Source organism: Palaemon carinicauda, chromosome 19 (genome assembly GCF_036898095.1).
Source record: "Palaemon carinicauda isolate YSFRI2023 chromosome 19, ASM3689809v2, whole genome shotgun sequence".
Classification (NCBI taxonomy): Eukaryota; Metazoa; Arthropoda; class Malacostraca; order Decapoda; family Palaemonidae; genus Palaemon; species Palaemon carinicauda.
Window position 1 is genome coordinate 75,148,152 of NC_090743.1, and position 19,669 is coordinate 75,167,820.

General features: G+C 46.6%; 1 protein-coding gene across 3 annotated transcripts in view; it reads left to right on the top strand.

The window, feature by feature from the left end:
- The first annotated feature begins 5,228 nt into the window (after positions 1-5,228).
- LOC137658679 (zinc finger protein 394-like) overlaps positions 5,229-19,669 on the top strand; it is a 127,279-nt gene continuing 112,838 nt past the window's right edge. The window contains exon 1 of one of the 3 annotated variants that reach the window (XM_068393651.1): positions 5,229-5,440. The gene's annotated coding sequence lies outside the window, so the exon portion shown is untranslated. Of the gene's footprint in view, positions 5,441-5,548; positions 5,630-19,669 lie in introns of those variants that run through there. The other 2 variants (XM_068393653.1, XM_068393654.1) reach the window with 2 other exon arrangements.

Below are 19,669 nucleotides of genomic sequence, written 5' to 3' on the forward strand. Positions count from 1 at the left end.
AATGTGATTTATTCTATTTGTATTTCTCTTTTTTTGGATAAGAAAAATAGCTCCGTGTTATTTTATCTCTAACCATATAATAGTCACATCAAATATATCAAGCTGGTAGGGCTCCAACCCACCCCCCACCAAAAAGAAAATTCAACCTTTAGTGACGCCACTGGTAGTGCTATTGATTTTGTTCTTGCAAATAATATGGTATATAAACAATTAAAATGCATGAAAATAAATGAAAATAAAACATTTTCAGACATATCAGATCATAACTTAATAACAGAAGAATTAGAAATAAAAACAAATTGAGAAAATAACCACAGTAAAGGAAGTGGGCAGAAATATAATACAGCAACGACACAAAAGATATAGAAGAATACATGGTATCCATAGTGAAAAAAACTTGGTAGCAAGGATAAAAAAAAAAACAAAAAAAAAAAACGAATTGAAGAGCTAAACATATTAATGGCGGAAATGAAACAATAGCAATTGGCAGAAACATATATGAGAATGGTAGCAAATGATGGGAACACTAAAGAACAACCTTAGGTAACCGAGGAAATATGAAGAAAGATTAAGGAAAGAAAGGAACTTATTAACAAAAAAGAGAAATGAAAATGATATTAGGTTAACAACAGAATTAGAAGAAAAATACAATCATAAGAAAGTACAAATATTAGTGAAAGATAGTATAACTATACATAAGAAAAAGAAAACCAGAGAGATAAGAGATGATAAAAATCATAAACTATGGGAAAATATAAACAAATTGAGAAATAGCAACGAAATAAACAGCGAGGCAATACAATTGTATGTCTAGATATGAAAGAAACTATCAGATGAAGAGGCTAAAGAAAAATTAATAAAATTCTGGAAAACAGTTTACAACACACACGAAAATAGGATATCAGAGATCTGGAATGAGGAGAAGGCGAGTGAATACAAGGATAATTTGAGAAGAGCAGACGACATTATAGTAGGCAACGAATATAGTTTACCTGAACACCTAAGGGAACATTACGATGCTGTAGTAAATGTTGAAGTAGTAATTAAGCTCATACGTGGCCCAAAAATAAATAAATAAAAAAAAAGATAAAGTAGAATAATGCCTAAAACGTCTAAAGAAAGGTAGAGCGGCTGGTCCAGGTGGACGAAAGCCAGACCATTCTAAAGCTATGATAAGTGATATATGTAAGAATACACTAGTGAACTGCTACAAAGAGGAATTAGCTAGGAAAGAAAAGCACAAAAGCTGGAAAGAGCCCAACACAAAAATGTTAAAAAAGAAAATCAAACCAACAGCAAAGAAATTAAGGCCAATAGCACTCACAAATGTATCATATAAGATATACATGGGTTTTTATCGAGGATGAAATAGAAGGAAATCTAAGCAGTAACAACGCCATAGAAGAGAGTCAAGCTGGATTTACAGAGGGAGGAAGGACTGAGGATAACATACTAATTTTACAGTACATGGTTGAAGAAACTTTCATAAATAAGAAAAAATTCATAGTTGCCTTTTTAGATTTCAAAAAAGAATTCAACTCCATAAAAAGAGAAGCACTGATTGAAATATTTAAAGAAATATGAAATATATACGAGTATATTAAATTCTATAGCCGGATTATATGTGGGAGAGACTACTATATTAGACATAGGGGCAAAAATAGAACAAAAATGAGTGTAAGTATTGGAATAAAGCAAGGCTGTAGGCTACTGGCTCTACAACATTGTTTAAGTTAATTACTTATTTAATTATAAAACACATAGAAAGGGAAGGTAATGGTTTTAAAAATTATATCATAAAATTAGTAGTATTATTTTTAGCTGATGGTGTCCTAGTGTTTGCTGAGAGTATAGATGCTGAATTGAACATAAGTAAAGTGATAAATATAGGAAGGCAATGTGGCATAGACATAAATAGAGATAAAAGTAGCATACTTATCTATAATATGGAGAAACCAGATAACAAAGAGGGAACAAGAGTGGCAAACAATATCAAATACCTAGGTATCAAGGTGGGTGACAGTAGAAACATGTTCTAAACCCCCCAAAATTGAAATGATTTTTAAGTCACAAAGACTTGCAAATCTTACATATTCAATCATAGAAAAAAGTTGTACACCAATTGTAACCTTGATAGGGGATATGGGAGCATCTACTGTGAAAACAAGGGCAATGGATGGAAAACTAAGATACCTTAATAGCATTTATAGGGGAGAGAAGAAAACACTAACTGCAAAAGATAGTAGGTTGGCCGCTTGAGATTTATGGGGTCCTTTGAATGACCAGACAGTACTACATTGGATCCTTCTCTCCGGTCACGGTTCACTTTCCCTTTTCCTACCCATATTTTGAACAGTCTGGCATATTCTTTACAGATCCTCCTCTGTGTTCATACACCTGAAAAAACTGAGATTACCAAACAATTCTTCTTCGCTCCAGGAGTTAACTACTGCACTGTAATTGTTCAGTGGATACTTTCCTCTTGGCAAAGGTAGAAGAGACTCTTTAGCTATGGTAAGCTGCTATTCTAGCTTAAGGGCACTACAAAATCAAACTATTGTTCTCTAGTCTTGGATAGTGCTATAGCCTCTGTACCATGGCTTCAACTGTTTTGGTTAGAGTACTCTTGCTTGAGGATACACTCGGGCACACTATTCTATCTAATTTATCTTCCTCATGTTTTGTTAGTTTTTATATTCTATGTAGGAAATATATATTCTAAGGTTACTTTTCTTCAAATATTTTATTTTTCCTCGTTCCTTTGGGCTCATAGCACCCTGCTTTTCCAACAACGGTTGTATCTTAGCAAGAATTAATAATAATAATAATAATAATAATAATAATAATAATAATAATAATAATAATAATAATAATAATAATAATAATAATAATAATAATAATAATAATAATAGGGGGAAAAAGATAGGAAGAGGTGGATGTATGTTAAGAAGTATGCAGAAGTATGTGAGGTGGTGATGAGAGAAATCAAGAGATGTATGAGAAGACGTAAAAAAGAGAACAAGGGAATGGCACACAAGCAAATGAAAGAGTGGGATGGAATGCAAGGAGAGTCTAATTTTGTATCAAAACTGGAAAAGTGTAATCAATGAGTAGGAAGTATATGATAACACATTTTCGCCAGTCCAATCATTCAGTACAAGGACAAACACATTGGGCTTGGACACACACACACACACACACACACACACACACACACACACACACACACATATATATATATATATATATATATATATATATATATATATATATATATATATATATATATATATATATATATATATATATATATATATATAACAGACACCAAGGTGGAAATGTAAAATGTGTATTATGTGAAGTAGAAGGGAATGTTAACCACTTCATGACAGTTATGCAGATGTTGTCCACAGTATAGTGATATGCGAAGAAAATTCATTGCTTCAGCAACCATACATAGAAGATAGTGCACAAACAGTTGGAGGGTTCATTTTCTGGGAAGAAAATCTTGAAAACAAGAAAAGAGTCCTGCAACAAATGCGGTTGAAAAAAGGAAAAAAAAAAAACTATTGAAAATAAGAAACGCACAAAACCAAAAGACACAAGAGGAGCCGATGCAAAGGAGAAGCCTCGACCCGTACCTGAACTTGATTAAGTGCATAGAAGAAATCTGCAATAAATATCCTGGTTCCTTATTGCTCACTCCGCAAAATAAGTTTGGGGGCAGTCTTCTACCACTTTCTAGATAGGTGCAAAGCTTCTAAACTTATTCTTATTATTTTTATTTAGCTTATATTACCTGTGCCTTAAATAAATCAATACAGTAATGAGATTCTCAATCTTTACTTTTATCCCATCCTACCTTAAGAAGTTGAGGGAAAAGGACCCTGGAAAAAAAGATATCAAGAAAAGAATTACGGAAAAGACAGAAGAAACTATTGGTGCTACTATAGTGTGAGGTCTACCGCCATATGTCGCCTACCCAGGTTGAGGGTGAGGTCTACCGCGTGGCCAGCGTCCCACAGGCCACAGCTCCTAAATCAGTTTTTCCCTCGGACTAAAAGAGATATCATCGATTGAGAGCACTAAAAATGTAGCTGAAGGAGTTTTATAGAAGAGTCATTCTGACAGAAGAAGCAGCACTCGCCTTTTCAAGAGAGCACAATGCCACAATCTCTTGGATACAGTTCAAGAAGCAGATCTATTTGTGTCATTCTTAGAAGATGTACGAAGTGTGTATCGCTAGAATAAAAGTATGGAAATATATGATAACATGTTTGATGTACGAAGAGTGTATCGCTAGAATAAATGTATGGAAATATATGATAACATGTTTATTTTTACCTTTATTCCTTTTTTTTATGTAATTAGAAATCCAATGATCTATTTAAGTAATTTCTAAGATATGTTTAAATTAAGTGTTTATTGCTTAAACAAATGTATGAAATGTGTTTTTATCTATGAGGGACGAATAATTCAGCAGTAGACCTCACGCTATAGTACTAACGGGAGATAGATCTCAAGCTATAGTGTGGTAGACCTCACGATATAGTAGCACCAAACTATTGAAGAAAAGAAAGAAAGTGCTGAAAAAAATTAAGATTTATAGAAGGAAATGGCCCACAGCTTTATATCAGAGAAATGGATCTGGATAAAGCATCCCATGTAATGAACGCAAGATTAAATATGCTCACTTGAAAAGCAAATTTCAGTGGAAAATATGCAGATAATTTGTGTGACCGGTGCAAAGATGAAGAGGATACTGCTGAACATTTATTTTCACACCATAAATTAGGACAGTAAATGAAAGTAGACATAAGTATAAGTACGTTGTAAAATCTTATCAGGGATCTCGTTGCATCTCTGAGTAGGGCAATGCTTATGGAAGAAGAATTCAAATTGTTCAAATTGACTACAATAGGTTGCCAAAAGTGATGATAGCAAGGCGTTATCGTGTCTGATTTTAAGATAGAATAGGATAAAAGTGAAGATTTCATTGTTTATTTGTGTATGGTACGGGTAAAATAAGCTTAATTACAATAACAAGAATAAGCTTAGAATCTTTGCACCTATCTATAAGGCGATAAAGTGGAGTGATTTAAGGATTTAAGAATTTTATTAACTCTAGCGACGCCTCTCAGTTTATGAGAGTACATTGAAAAATATACAAAATTACAATCTGACTTACAATAATAGTGCGACATGGCAGTAAAAAGAAGCAATTATGAACCAGGAACCGGAACGGTGGAACCTACTATTACCCATAACTACACTAGTTCTAGTAGAATGCCCTCATTCACATTGTTGTGGAGAGAGTAACGAGGAACCTGGAACCTGAATATTATCAAAACAAATTTAAATCTTTAATTTTATCCCATATATTACCTTGAAATCATATGGGATAATATCTTGCTATCTTCAGTTTTGGCAACCTATTGTGGTCAGTTTGGGTTTTAAATGTTTCTTTCAAGTGATGATGATATTATATGCGTTATCATGTTGCCAAAGTCCGGACTGGACACATTTTTGTTATTATTATTATTGTTTTTGTTGTTGTTGTTGTTATTGACTTAGAATACATTAGTCTAAGGGCGTTGCAGGGGGCGTTATCCCCCCGTTAGGTAAGTAGGTAAGGACAAGGTTTGTAGGTTAGGGGAAAGGGTGTATGTACATAGCCGTCACCTGTATGTATTATGTCTAACTTAGAATATGCCAGTGTAAGGGGGCCGTAAGCCACCCCCCCCCCCTTTAGTTGAGTAGGTAAGGATACGACTAGTAGGTTAGGGGGAAAATTTAGATTAGTTGATGTACGTTTTTAATCTGCGTGAGGAACAGGCTGCTGATATACAAAGGCGCCTTTATTATTATTATTATTATTATTACTATTATTATTATTGTTATTAATATTACTATTATTATTACTTGCTAAGCTGCAACCCCAGTTGGAAAAGCAGGATGCTATAAACCAAGGGGCTCCAACACGGAAAAAAACCTAGTTGGAAAGAATACAAGGAAAAATGAAATATTTAAAGAACAGTAACAACATTGAAGTAAATATCTCCAATAAGAAAACTTTAACAGAACAAGAAGGAGAGAAATAAGATAGAACAGTGTGCCTGAGTGTATCCTCAAGCAAGAGAACTTTACTCCAAGACAGCGAAAGACCATGGTACAGAGGCTATGGCACTACCCAATACTAGAGAACAATGGTTTGATTTTGGAGTATCCGTCTCCAAGAAGAGCTGCTTACCATAGCTAAAGAGTCTCTTTTACTCTTACCAAGAGGAAAGATTCCACTGAACAATTACAGTGCAGTAGCTAACCCCTTTAGCTAAGAAGAATTATTAGCTGTTACTTGTTGGACTTTATTCATGTGCTAACTCTGGAACTGGTGAATGCATTGCAACAGCTCTTACATTTAATCTATAATTAGGATCTTTTTCTTCAAGTTCAATTTGTTTGTTGATTGTTGGAGTAATTGTCATGGAAAAAGAAATTATGACGTGCGAAAGCATCCTTGATAAGGGAAGACGCGTGGACGTTATGGTAAGTCGGTTCAGTTATAGAATGGTGCAATATTAAATAGGACATTGAAACTCACGTAAATGAATAGATCTTTGCAAATAGAACATTTTGAATACCCTATACTACTGGCGGAAACCTCTATTAACGAAGTTAGAGCCTTTAATATAAAGGTACCCATTTTGCTAATTTTGTCTTCATAGCATTATCATAGAAGCCTTTTTTCCATCTGGTAGTTCAGATAAAAATACTGATAGGTGGTGCTTCTTCCATAAGTTAATTGTTCGAACAGAATAAAGGGCCTAATGTTTCATATTTTAAACCTTTGTTATTTATTTTTGTTATTGGAATATGCAGTATAAGCCGTTCTATCGATATGGACCGCCCCCCCCCCCTCCCGATGGTCATAGGAGAGAACCTGGGACTTTGGGTTTGCGAAAGCTGAACAAAACTGGATTATGTAACACTTTCGAGAACCTAACCTAACCTAGTAGTTCCCAGGTCATAGGCAGCAAGCCCCCCCAGACCCTCCTTCTCAGGTCACAAACCTTCCTGGGTCATAGACCTAGCAGGGAGAAAGCCTATGGACCATCCTTCCTAGGTCATAGACCTAGCTGTGGGCTTGCCCTTCTCAAGTCACAGACCTATTCATGGCCAAGACCCCTGGACCCCCTTCTCAGGTCATAAACATAGCGTTTTAGCAGGAGGTTTCCTGACGCTCTCCAACGCGTCAGGGCCTGTCATACCCTCATTCAAAGAGGATCACCAACTGCAGCCACTAAAGGCGGTGGTTGTGGCCGCTAGGAAGATAGGGTGGTTATCGATCATTCACTGTCTTACCAGAAAGGCTTTGGAGACATTCCTATTCTCTGGCATCTGCACCATTGACCTTCTGGCCCATCAGGTAGTGACCCTGTGGGCTAACATTAGTTTGAAACGTCCAGCGATTCTTGAATCGCTTCCTCGTGAGTTGTCATTTCACTACCCTGCCCCTCTCGGCTATAGCGATCGACGCCGCGTTTTTCGTGGTATCGCTTATCTACTCTTATTAGCGTCAACGTTCGACGTCAGCCCCTTGTACGTTGTCGATGTTGTTGTTTTGGAGAGCTCGTCTACTGCCCTGCCAGCTGCTCCTGCGACTGCATCTTCTTCTCCATCTTTCACCGCTGAGGTCTGTGCTCCTTCCCCTGACTAACATCCTTCGGGGGTAGAGCAAAGTCCGAGGCACGTCTCTCCGGCAAGTGTTTACCTTTCCAGTAAAGGGTCTCATGCAGAGTCTCCTCTTCGGAGGCGTGCTGTTAATCAGCCTGCCGATCCCACGCTCGTACATCGTCGGTCGGCGGCAAGAGTCCGTTCACCTCTTCGCCCCTCAGTCTTCTTCTTTGGAAGAAACTGTCCATCCTGTCTCCTCTGGTTACCGAGCTTCGCCTCCATTTCTGATCTCGTCTCAACGTTCTCTGTCACACCGGGCTCTTGCCCGAAGGGATGCAGTGGCCGAGAGATCTTACCAACAGGCTCCTAACTCTGAGATTGCTAGGCTCCGAAACTCCTCCATGGAGGGGTTCATCCTCTTGGAGCCAAACAACATCGAGGAGGCTGCAGAGTGGTGGAGGAAGTCCAACACGGATTCCCTCCTTCTTAGGGCCCTACAGACCTCCACCCCCTTTAAAGACTAGCCATACGAAACCATCAACTATAGGAACGGCAGCGGTTTCGAAAACAAAGGTGTCTTAAAAGCTCTCCCCTGTCAAGGACAGTAAAGGCAACAAGTCCAATGAGAGAGGTAGCGGTAAACACCGCAAACGCTAGGGGAGGTCATGTCCCTGATTGTCCAACAGTAGGGGGATGCCTACAAAGCTGCTGGACCAGGTGGATGCAGCTCGGGGCCAAATCTTGGATGATCTACGTAATCCGATTAGGGTTCATATCCTCTCTTCTTCCACTGACCAAGAATCCAGTACCTGTGAGCTCCTATGCGATGGGATCAGGAAAGGGGGAGACCCTTTGGGCCGAAGTCCAGACCATGTTGGAGAAGAGTGCTCTCCAGGAGGTCCTCAACAGTTCCCCAGGCTTCTTCAGTCGACTCTTTCTTGTGAAAAAGATGTCTGGAGGCTGGTGACCAGTCACTGATCTCCCAGCTCTGAACAAGTTTGTTGAACTGACTTCATTCAGCATGGAGAGGGCAGACATGGTCAGTCTAACGATAAGACCAAAGGATTTTATGTGTACACTGGATCTAAAGGACGCATACTTCCAAATCCCAATCCATCCGTCTTCAAGGAAGTATCTGAGATTCAACATCGACAACAAGACATACCAGTTCTAGGTGCTGTGTTTCAGCCTTTTTACAGAACCTCAGGTCTTCACAAGTGTGTTTGCCCCGGTGTCATCTTGGGCTCACATGTTCGGCATCTGTCTCCTTCGTTACCTGGAAGACTGGCTAATCCTAGCAGACTCGGTGGCAATCCTTCTTCAGCACTGAGACAAACTTTAGAGATTTTGCCAAGATCTGGTGATCATGGTAATCTTGAGACTCTTACCTGGGCATGGTATTAGACCTCAAACAACACAGAGCCTTCCCATCAGATGACAGGATAGTAAGGCTGAGGAAAGTCGCAAGGCCTTCCCTCAAATCGAGAAGAACTCCCAGCCCAGAATGGGCTATGTCTCCTCAGACATCTATCATCCGTGGTCCGTCTAGTTCCCATAGGTCGCCTCGGGATCCGATCTCTCCAGTGGCGTCTGAATTCCAGTTGGAATCAGGCCTTCGATTCCCCGGACAATCTGATTCCCATAGCATCAGAGGAAAAGACTGATCTCGAATGGTGGCTAGCCGACGAGAATCTGCTGAAGGGTGTCAATCTTCTCGTCCCTCCCCCTGAGTTAATGCTGTTCTCGGACACATCATAAGATGAGGGGGGGGGGGGGATTGTCCCACGTGCTGCACCACACGACCTCAGACCTTTGGTCAGACTCTGAATAGTACCTTCACATAAATCTACAAGAGATGAAAGCTATTTTTCTGGCCCATCAAGAGTTCCACCAGTTCTTTGCAGTTCACTCAGTGGTGGTGATGAGCGACAACACCATGGTAGTGGTTTACATCAAGGAGCAAGGAGGTACTTTTTTGCAACCCCTATCCCATCTAGCAGTAGAGACACTGAGATGAGTAGAAGTCCACTTGGTCTCACTATCAGCTCGCTTCATTCCAAGCAAAAGGAATGTGCTCGCCGACGATCTGAGCAGAGCATTGCAGATACTGGATTCTGAAGGGTCTTTGGATTATCTAGTAGCCAACAAAATCCGGACTTTGTGGGGTTCCCCGACTGTAGACTTATTCGCAATGGCCCTGAACTTGAGGATCCCGTTGGACTGCTCCCCAGTCCCAGATCCCAAGTCTCTGGCAAGATGCATTCTAACAATGGTGGGATAACATCTACGTATGCGTATTCCCACCGTTTTGTTTGACGAGTAGAGTACTTTGGTGGCTGCTCAACAAGTTGTTAATGATACCTCAGACTCCTTAATGGATAAGTAGCAGGTGGTTGAGGGCATTGGTTACCCGGGGTAAGACTGGAATGAATGAGAAGAATGTCTGGCTTTCCTTACTTCATCTTCCTTTCCCTTGGGGTACAGCACCATGGGTCCCTCTGCAAGCTGGCTTCAACCTCTGCAGGTAATTATCACTTCCCTTGTGTAGCCGAGTATAAGTTATAGAATTGTTATGCTGTACACGTTCCCATAGCTTTTTGCGAGGGAGCAATGGGATATGTCTTGTTTTCCTACATAAACTCGAAGACGTTCATACAAGCAACAACCTCTATTTTACTGCATTGCACGGGCAGCGAGTATACTCACTTTGTATATTTCAGCAAGGTGTCAAAGTTTTCCCCAGACCACCGTCATATACTGTACTAGGTAAAACCGGGTCAATGTCCATGCCAGATCTAGGACTTTCACCCACCTAAGACTGAGTCATCCACATAAGTAACGAAAGATTTGTTAGTATGGGAACAAATGACAAATTCGGAGATTTATTTATATAAGTTGGTCTGCCATCACCTGTCCCCCTGAAGTCCTGCCTGCAATAAAAAGTGACCTCTTACTGCAGTAAAAGTATATATTGAGACAGCTGGGCACAACCCAGCAACCCCCAGCCTACCCGCTAAAGCAGTTAGGCTGGGATGCCACCTCGCAGTTAAAGTCTAATGGCTACCTCCAACTGCTGTTGAAAGAATATCCACATAAATAACTCCAGGTTTGTATTAGTTTGGGAAAAATATAAATTATTTCCGAATTAGTTATTCCAGGCCCTTTTGGATCGAGAGAGTTCATCACGTACTGGTAACTGATGATTGAGATCAACTGTTACTCTGCCCAGTGAGGAGTTTGAGCTACTACCTCAAGAGAACTGCAGCAGTTTGTATTTAGTGTTGGAACAAATTTGAAAGTAATCTATTTTTCTTAACAGTATGAACCTGTAGCTCTTTATATAGATTGGCCCTCCATCACCAATCTCCCCATAAGTCCTGCCTGCAATAAAAAGTGACGAGACAACACGTGTGTATGTGAGCGGGGTAGCTGGCTATCCCCCTAATGTTGGTGGTGGAGACCGACACCCACACCCTTTGTCCCGCCTGCAGAGGTCAACGGTGTGATTGTAACAATAAGAGTAGTGAGTGGTCTGCCTCCCAGTGGGAGAGGTTTGGGCGACAGCGGAAGAAGAAGTCTAAGCGGGATTTGTTCCTTAACTGAATACAAACCACGCTATTCACATGGGGTAATTACTTCGGCGCAGCCGAAGACGAGCCATAAAGTTATAACGAGGGTTTCCTACCCCACCGCTAGTTAGCGGGGGGGGGAGGGGGGGGTAACTTTACTTAGAGGTAGGACTTATCTTGGAGGACAGGGCTGGCGGGCACATAACTTTAAATAGCTAGGTTTGTATCGTTAGGAAAAATACAAATTATCTACGAATTTGTCATTTGTTCCTTAACTGAATACAAACCACGCTATTTACATGGGGTGACTCAACCCTTAGGAAGGGAGGTAAGTCCCCTGCCATACTGGCTTTGGCTTGCCCGGGGTCCCCGACCCTGAGTTCATAAAGCAACTCCAGGATCGGGGACCCTGCACCTCGCAGGCAGTCAGGGACTGCTGCGGCCTACGTAAGCTGTGTGTGAAGGTGAGCAGTGACACGTCCTAGGAAGTTGACCTGGAGTCCTTAATAAGGAAATTTAGGCTAGGACAACCCAATACCACCTTGTCAGGGTATGGGGACATAACAGTATTATAAGCTAATACTAGGAACACAAGGAAGCATGGCTTACCTGCAGAGGTTCGAGCTCAGCTGTGCAAAGAACCAGGACGCTGTTTTTCTCCAAGTCTAAGGGAGGAGAGGATGAAGAAAGGAAAAGGGCCAGACAGATCTTTTCATTCACACAGACTAAAACTGGGTAACAATGCCCTCAACCCTCTGCTACTTGTCCAATTAGGAGCCTGAGGTTAGACCAGCTGTTGTGCAGCCACCACAGGGCCGATAGAAAACGTATCGAGCCTCCTGTGGGTCACGTCTTGCAGGTAGTGGGCCGTGAAGGTAGTCTGACGCTTCCAGACCCCGGCTTGCAGGACCTGTGTCACAGTTAAGTTCTTGAAGGCCAGGGACGTAGCTACGCCCCTGACATCGTGCGCCCTAGGGGGTCGTGACAGGGGAGGGTCAGAACTCAAGGCAAGATTACCTTACGGATCCAGGCCGAAATGGTGTTCTTGGTGATCCTCTTCTTCGTTGGCCCGGTGCTAACAAACAAGGCTCGCACCTGGGGCCGGACTGCAGCTGTTCTCTTCAGATACAACCTCAGACTCCTAACTGGGCACAGTAGGAGATGATCTGGGTCATTTGTTACAGAACGAAGACTGGAGACCTGGAAAGAGTTGTGACTGAGGTAGCTGAAGGCTCTATCTCTCCCTCCGGACACACTTCGAGGGAGGAGCGGAGTCCTATGGTATCTCCTTCCACTGAGATTCCCTCTCGAGGGAGTTCTCTGGTAGAGACGCCTCTTCGGAGGCCCTTCGATGGTCAGCTTGCTGATCCCACGGCCCCTCGTGGGCATATAAGGCGGAAGGCTCGCCCCCCCTTCGCCGTAGAGGTCTTCCTTCTCCCTTTAAGGTGGTTAGGAGGCGCCTCTTTGGCTCGTCGTCCTCACAATCCTCTGCGGAGGAGACGACTTGCCGCTCTCCTGTCCTGCCAGCTACCGCCCTAGACCTCTCCGGGGATCGTTCGCGTTCCCCTTTGGAGGATGGTCTTCCGTCCGGACAAGGGTCTCCTCAACCATCTACTTCGAAGGCTGCTGATGCGCTTTACGCGCCCCCTGAGTCTGCCATTGCGCAGTCTCCTGGCCCTTCGGGATCTCAGGGACTTGAGCGCAAAACTGCGCCTCTCGTCTCTAAGCGAAAGGCTCTGTCTGCCTGCGCCCGTTGCTGTTGTTCCTGTTGTTGCTGACAAAGCGCCTCTGATCCTGTTACGCGCCAGGGTTCCCCTGCGCGCCCACGCCCATCGTCAACTGTTCCTTATGCAGCGCGCAAGCGCTCAAAGGCGCCTGTGCGCCCACCTTTACCAGCACCTCCACGCCCCCCAGTTCCTGTTACATCGCGCGCGATTCCAAAGGTGCCTGAGTCGGCGCACAGGCGCCCACAGGTTCCTATGGACTTGCGGCGCCCTTTGGGGGAAAAAGCGGCGCGCGTTCACCCCCTGTTCTTGTATCACCACCGCGCGCGGTCCAACAAGTTCCGGAGTTGACGCACAGGCGCCCACAGGTTCTCGTGGACTCGTCGTGCCCTATAGGGGGAAAGCGCTACGCGCGATCGCCCCCGGTTCTTGTCACTCTTCGCGCAGTCCACAAGGTTCCAGAGTCGGCGCACTGGCGCCCACAGGTTCCTTCGGACTCGTCGCTCCCGACGGGTGAAGATCGCGTCGTGCGTTCACGCGCGATCCCATCTGCGACGTGCTCTCCATCGTGCACTGTTAAAGAGGTTCGCGATGTGCTTTCACGCGCGGATATTGTTCCAGCTTCCGCGCGTTCTCCAACGCGATCGCGTGGCGCGCTGGCTCAACACGTAGCTCCGGGGTTGGCTAAGTTAGTGCACAGGCGCTTACAGCCTCCTCTGGAATCGCGCGAGTTTGCTGCCGACAATGTCGCGAGCGATGCTCATCTGTCGCGCCCAGTCCCAGCTACGCGCCCTGTGCCTGTGTTCAAGGCGACTGTGAACGTTCCTCATGCCGTTCGCAACTCGCGACCTCCGAAACAGCCTGTTCCAGATGCGCGCCAACATTTGCCAGCGCAGTTAACAAACTCGCAAATAGGGCGGTCCCTCCCAACCGTCGCCCACAGGTCTTTCGGGATTCTGCTATAGTTCTATCGCCTTCGCGGCGAGTTCTCCCAGACACGCGCACAGGCGCCCCTGTCATATCGCGCCCTTCCGGTTCCCACCAGGCCTCTGCGCACCCGCGCGTTCGGGTGGTTCCTGATCGTCGTACACCGACTCCTTCACCATCATGCTCTCGCGCCATTGATTCATCTGCACGCCATCGCTTTGCGGCCGCCCCCGCCCACGCGGGTGCGCGCGCGATTTTCCAGCATGTCCCGCCCGTGCGCGCGCGCGATTGGGTTCGCGCTCGCGATATTCCAGCCTCGCGTTACGCTAACGTGCGCGACCCTGTGCAGGGCCTGATTCACGAGCCCCAACGCGACCGCCGCCAGGCGGATTCTTCCTTGTCTCGCTCCCCCCTCCGTAAGCTCAGGGATTCTTCTTTTGCTGCCCAGAAGGCGAACCCTCGTTTGTGTACTCCTCCTAGGGATCCATCGGTCCCCTTCCCTCCAGAGGGAGTGTCTGCCAGTGCCGCTGTCAGTCAACAGCCGTGGTTTGATACCCTTCTTAGAGCTCTTGTACGGGCTATGAAGCCTGCCGCCTCTGACTCGGGTCGCAAACCAGTGGCAGTTTCCTACCCCCTGAAGAGGAAGAGAGGAGTTTCTACCGTGGATCTTCCTCCGAGACCTAGGCTATCTCCTCGCAGATCCTTAGGCAAGGTTCCTACTCCTCCTCAGACCTTTTCGCCTTCCCCTGCGGAGGAGGAATACCCCTCCTCAGGGGAGTCGGTCGGAGAGGATGTCCTCCCCATCGCACCAATGGAGGAAGTTCGTCCTCCTCCCGAGAGGTCCCCTCGTCTTGAGGTGGATAAGGACCTACCACCTTCGCTTTTGGAGTCCTGTATCCCTCCCAGGAGGGAATCTAAGGACTCTAAGACTATTCCTAAATCATTGGCCAGGATCAGACAGGAGCAGCCTAGGCCGGTTGAGGATATTCACGCGTCCCCCCAGGAAGAGCCCTTGGGGTCAGGAGACTTCGCTGCAAGTCCATCAGGAGGCGAGCGCCAGGAATCAGAACATGCATTCTGGCAAGTTCTGTCTCTCATGAGGAGTCTCAACGGGATCCCAGATCCTGAGGTCCCTCCTCGTGATGGGCAGGACACAGTCCTGGATGGTATCTTTGGCTCTCATAGGCCCTCCAGGGCCAGTGCAGCTTTGCCCTGGTCTCGGGGCATGAAGAGTGCCAGAGAGAAGATCGAAGAACAACTTGCGGAGCTTGCCTCCTCAGGCAGGTCGAGTGCCGGGTATAAGCTCCTCCCTCCTCCTCGAGTCCGTCAGAGGAGATATTTTGAGATCCTTGAGGAGCCTTCTTTGAGTCTTCCCCTGCACCATTCCGTGGAAGCCCTCTCTGGGGAAGTCTTTCTTGAGAGACTTTCCAACCGGCACGTGTCCTTTTCGGCCACTGAGATCCAGAGTCATGAGAAGGTCATTAAGTGTGCCATGCAGGCCGCTTCATGGCTAGACTTCTGGCTGGGTTCTCTGGGCATTATGGTGCGGTCTGAGTATCTGTCCAAGGAAAGCTCCAGGAAAGCTCTGGAGACCTTCCTCCTCTCGGGCACTCGGACCATCGAGTTCCTGTCCCACCAGGTTACCAGCTTGTGGGCCAACACGATCCTCAAGCGTTAGGACGCAGTGGCGGAGAGGTTTCATCAGAAGGTCCCCAGCGCCGAGGCTAGTAGGCTCAGACACTCTTCTGTCCTCAGCAAGAGTCTGTTCAAGCCTAAGGACGTGGAGCGTACTGCCGAGATGTGGAGGCAGTCCAATCAGGATTCCCTCATCCATAGATCCCTGACATCAAGGCCCTACAAGCCTCCGGCAGTACAGCAGCCCCGCCCTGCCAAGGACACGAAGAAGACAGCCGTTACAGCGAAGCCCAAGGTGTCTAAGCCCTTTCCTGCCAAGGGCGGAAGGGGCAAGAAGTCCTCCAGGGGAAACAAGAACCCTAGGGGTACCGGCCGAGGCCGGAAAGGCTAAGGATGGCAATCCCCCTGCATGTCCACCAGTGGGGGGTTGCCTTCAGAGTTGCGCAGCAAGGTGGCAGCAACTCGGGGCGGATGCCTGGACGATCTCTGTGATCTCTCAAGGATATCGCGTCCTGTTCACGGCATCTCTACCTCCCCTGACAGCGGATCCAGTATCGCTGAGCTCTCTTGCCATGGGGTCGGCAAAAGGGCAGGCCCTTCGGGCCGAAGTCCGGACCATGTTGGAGAAGAACGCGCTCCAAGAGGTCGTGGACGGGTCCCCAGGCTTCTACAGTCGACTCTTTCTTGTGAAAAAGGCGTCTGGAGGCTGGAGACCAGTCATCGATCTCTCGACACTGAACGGGTTTGTCAAGCAGACTCCGTTCAGCATGGAGACGGCGGACACGGTCAGACTTGCAGTGAGACCGTGGGATTTCATGTGCACTCTGGATCTGAAGGACGCGTACTTCCAGATCCCAATTCATCCGTCTTCAAGGAAGTACCTGAGATTTTGCCTAGATCACAAGATCTACCAGTTCAAGGTGTTGTGTTTCGGTCTCTCCACAGCACCTCAGGTGTTCACCAGAGTCTTCACCCTCATCTCTTCATGGGCCCAGAGGACCGGCATCCGTCTCCTTTGTTACCTGGACGACTGGCTGGTCCTGGCAGACTCGGAAGTTTCCCTTCTCCACCACCGAGACAAGCTCCTCATGGTTTGCTGGGATCTGGGGATTGTGGTAAACCTCGAGAAGTCTTCTCTGCAGGCCTCTCAGAGGCTGGTTTACCTAGGCATAATCATAGACAACAATCTCCACAAAGCCTTCCCATCAGACGAAAGGATTTCCAGGCTGAGGAAGGTCGCAAGACCTTTCCTCACTCAAGAAGAACTCCCAGCCCAATCGTGGCTTCGTCTCCTCGGTCACCTTTCCTCTCTAACCCGCCTCGTTCCCAGCAGTCGTCTCAGGACGAGATCCCTTCAGTGGCGGCTGAAGTCCCGATGGAGTCAAGGTATCTACTCCCCGGACCTCTTGATCCCAGTGGGATCAGCGGAACGGTCGGACCTGGAGTGGTGGGTGGCGGAAGAGAATCTACGAAAGGGAGTGGATCTTCTCGTCTCCCGCCCAGATTTGATGTTGTTTTCGGACGCGTTAAACAAAGGGTGGGGGGCCCACGTGCTGAACCACAGGGCCTCCGGCCTGTGGTCTGAATCAGAAAAGTACCTTCACATAAACTGGAGATGAAGGCCGTCTTTCTGGGCCTTCAAAAGTTCCATCAAGTCCTGGCAGGTCACTCCGTAGTGGTGATGAGCGACAACACCACGGTAGTGGCTTACATCAACAAGCAGGGAGGTACTTTTTCACAACAGCTATCCCATCTTGCAGTAGAGATCCTGAGATGGTCCGAGGTCCACTCGATATCACTTACAGCTCGCTTCATTCCAGGCAAGAGGAATGTGCTAGCCGACAGTCTGAGCCGAGTGACGCAGATAGTGAGTACCGAGTGGTCTTTGGATCCTCTGATAGCCAACAAAGTCTTGACTTTGTGGGGTTCCCCGACTGTAGACCTGTTCGCTACGGCGTTGAACACCAAGCTTCCGCTGTACTGCTCCCCAGTCCCGGACTCCAAGGCTCTCTGGCTGGATGCCTTCCAACAACAGTGGGACAACGTCGACCTGTACGCCTTTCCCCCTTTCTGTCTGATGAGGAGGGTCCTCAACAAGACCAGAATACCGGTTAATCTCTCGATGACTTTGATAGCTCCGCTGTGGCATCACGCGGAGTGGTTTCCAGACCTTCTGCTGCTCCTCACGGAGATCCCGAGGGAACTCCCTCCACGTCGCGAGGTACTCAAACAACCACACTCCAACATCTTCCACAAAGCCGTAGCTTCGCTTCGACTTCACGCCCGGAGACTATCCAGCATATCCTCAAAGAGGCTTTTCGCAACAAGTCGCGGAAAGGATGTCTGGTCACCTGCGCCGGTCATCCGCAGGAGTCTACCAGGCGAAGTGGCGAGTTTTCTGTGGTTGGTGTCGTGGAAGGGGTATCTTTCCCCTCGATGCCACTCTACCAGCAATAGCGGAGTTCCTTGTGTATCTGCGGGAAGAAATGCGCCTTTCAGTCTCTGCAGTGAAAGGCTATAGCTCAGCCTTAAGTCTTGCCTTCAGGCTCAAAGGAATGGACATTTCCTCCTCGCTGGAACTGTCCCTGCTCATACGAAGTTATGAACTTATCTGCCCTCAGTCGGAAGTGAGACCTCCTCCTTGGAACGTGGTTTGAATCTTCAGGTCTCTTAAGAGACCTCCCTACGAACCATTACGCCAGGCCTCGGATCGCCACCTTACCTGGAATACGGTGTTCCTACTAGCTTTGGCCTCGGCCAAGCGAGTTTGCGAGCTACATGGTCTCTCATACGACGTCGCCCATTCAAGGGGATGGGGGGAGGTGACGTTCAGCTTCGTCCCTGAGTTTGTTGCCAAGACTCAGAACCCGGGAGTGCCGGACCCTAGGTTCGACTCTTTCCAGGTCTCGAGTCTTCGTTCTGTAACAAATGACACAGATCATCTCCTACTGTGCCCAGTTAGGAGTCTGAGGTTGTATATGAAGAGAACAGCTGCAATCCGGCCCCAGGTGCGAGCCTTGTTTGTTAGCACTGGGCCAACGAAGAAGAGGGTCACCAAGAACACCATCTCGGCCTGGATCCGTAAGGTAATCTTGCCTTGAGTTCTGACCCTCCCCCGTCACGACCCCCTAGGGCGCACGATGTCAGGGGCGTAGCTGCGTCCCTGGCCTTCAAGAAGAACTTTTCTGTGGCGCAGGTCCTGCAAGGCGGGGTCTGGAAGTGTCAGACTACCTTCACGGCCCACTACCTGCAAGACGTGACCCACAGGAGGCTCGATACGTTTTCTATCGGCCCTGTGGTGGCTGCACAACAGCTGGTCTAACCTCAGGCTCCTAATTGGACAAGTAGCAGAGGGTTGAGGGCATTGTTACCCGGTTTTAGTCTGTGTGAATGAAAAGATCTGTCTGGCCCTTTTCTTTTCTTCATCCTCTCCTCCCTTGGAGAAAAACAGCATCCTGGTTCTTTGCACAGCTGACCTCGAACCTCTGCAGGTAAGCCATGCTTCCTTGTGTTCCTAGTATTAGCTTATAATACTGTCATGTCCCCATACCCTGACGAGGTGGTATTGGGTTGTCCTAGCCTAGATTTCCTTATTAAGGGCTCCAGGTCAACTTCCTAGGACGTGTCACTGCTCACCTTCACACACAGCTTACGTAGGCCGCAGCAGTCCCTGACTGCCTGCGAGATGCAGGGTCCCCGATCCTGGAGTTGCTTTATGAACTCAGGGTCGGGGACCCCGGGCAAGCCAAAGCCAGTATGGCAGGGGACTTACCTCCCTTCCTAAGGGTTGAGTCACCCCATGTAAATAGCGTGGTTTGTATTCAGTTAAGGAACAAATGACAAATTCGTAGATAATTTGTATTTTTCCTAACGATACAAACCTAGCTATTTAAAGTTATGTGCCCGCCAGCCCTGTCCCCCAAGATAAGTCCTACCTCTAAGTAAAGTGGCCGAATCACCGGTGTGTGTGAGGGTGGAGGGGTAGCAAGCTACCCCCCCCCCCCCCCCCCCCCCCGCTGACTAGCGGTGGGGTAGGAAACCCTCGTTAAAACTTTATGGCTTGTCAGCGGCTGCGCCGAAGTAATTACCCCATGTAAATGGCTAGGTTTGTATCGTTAGAAAAATACAAATTATCTACGA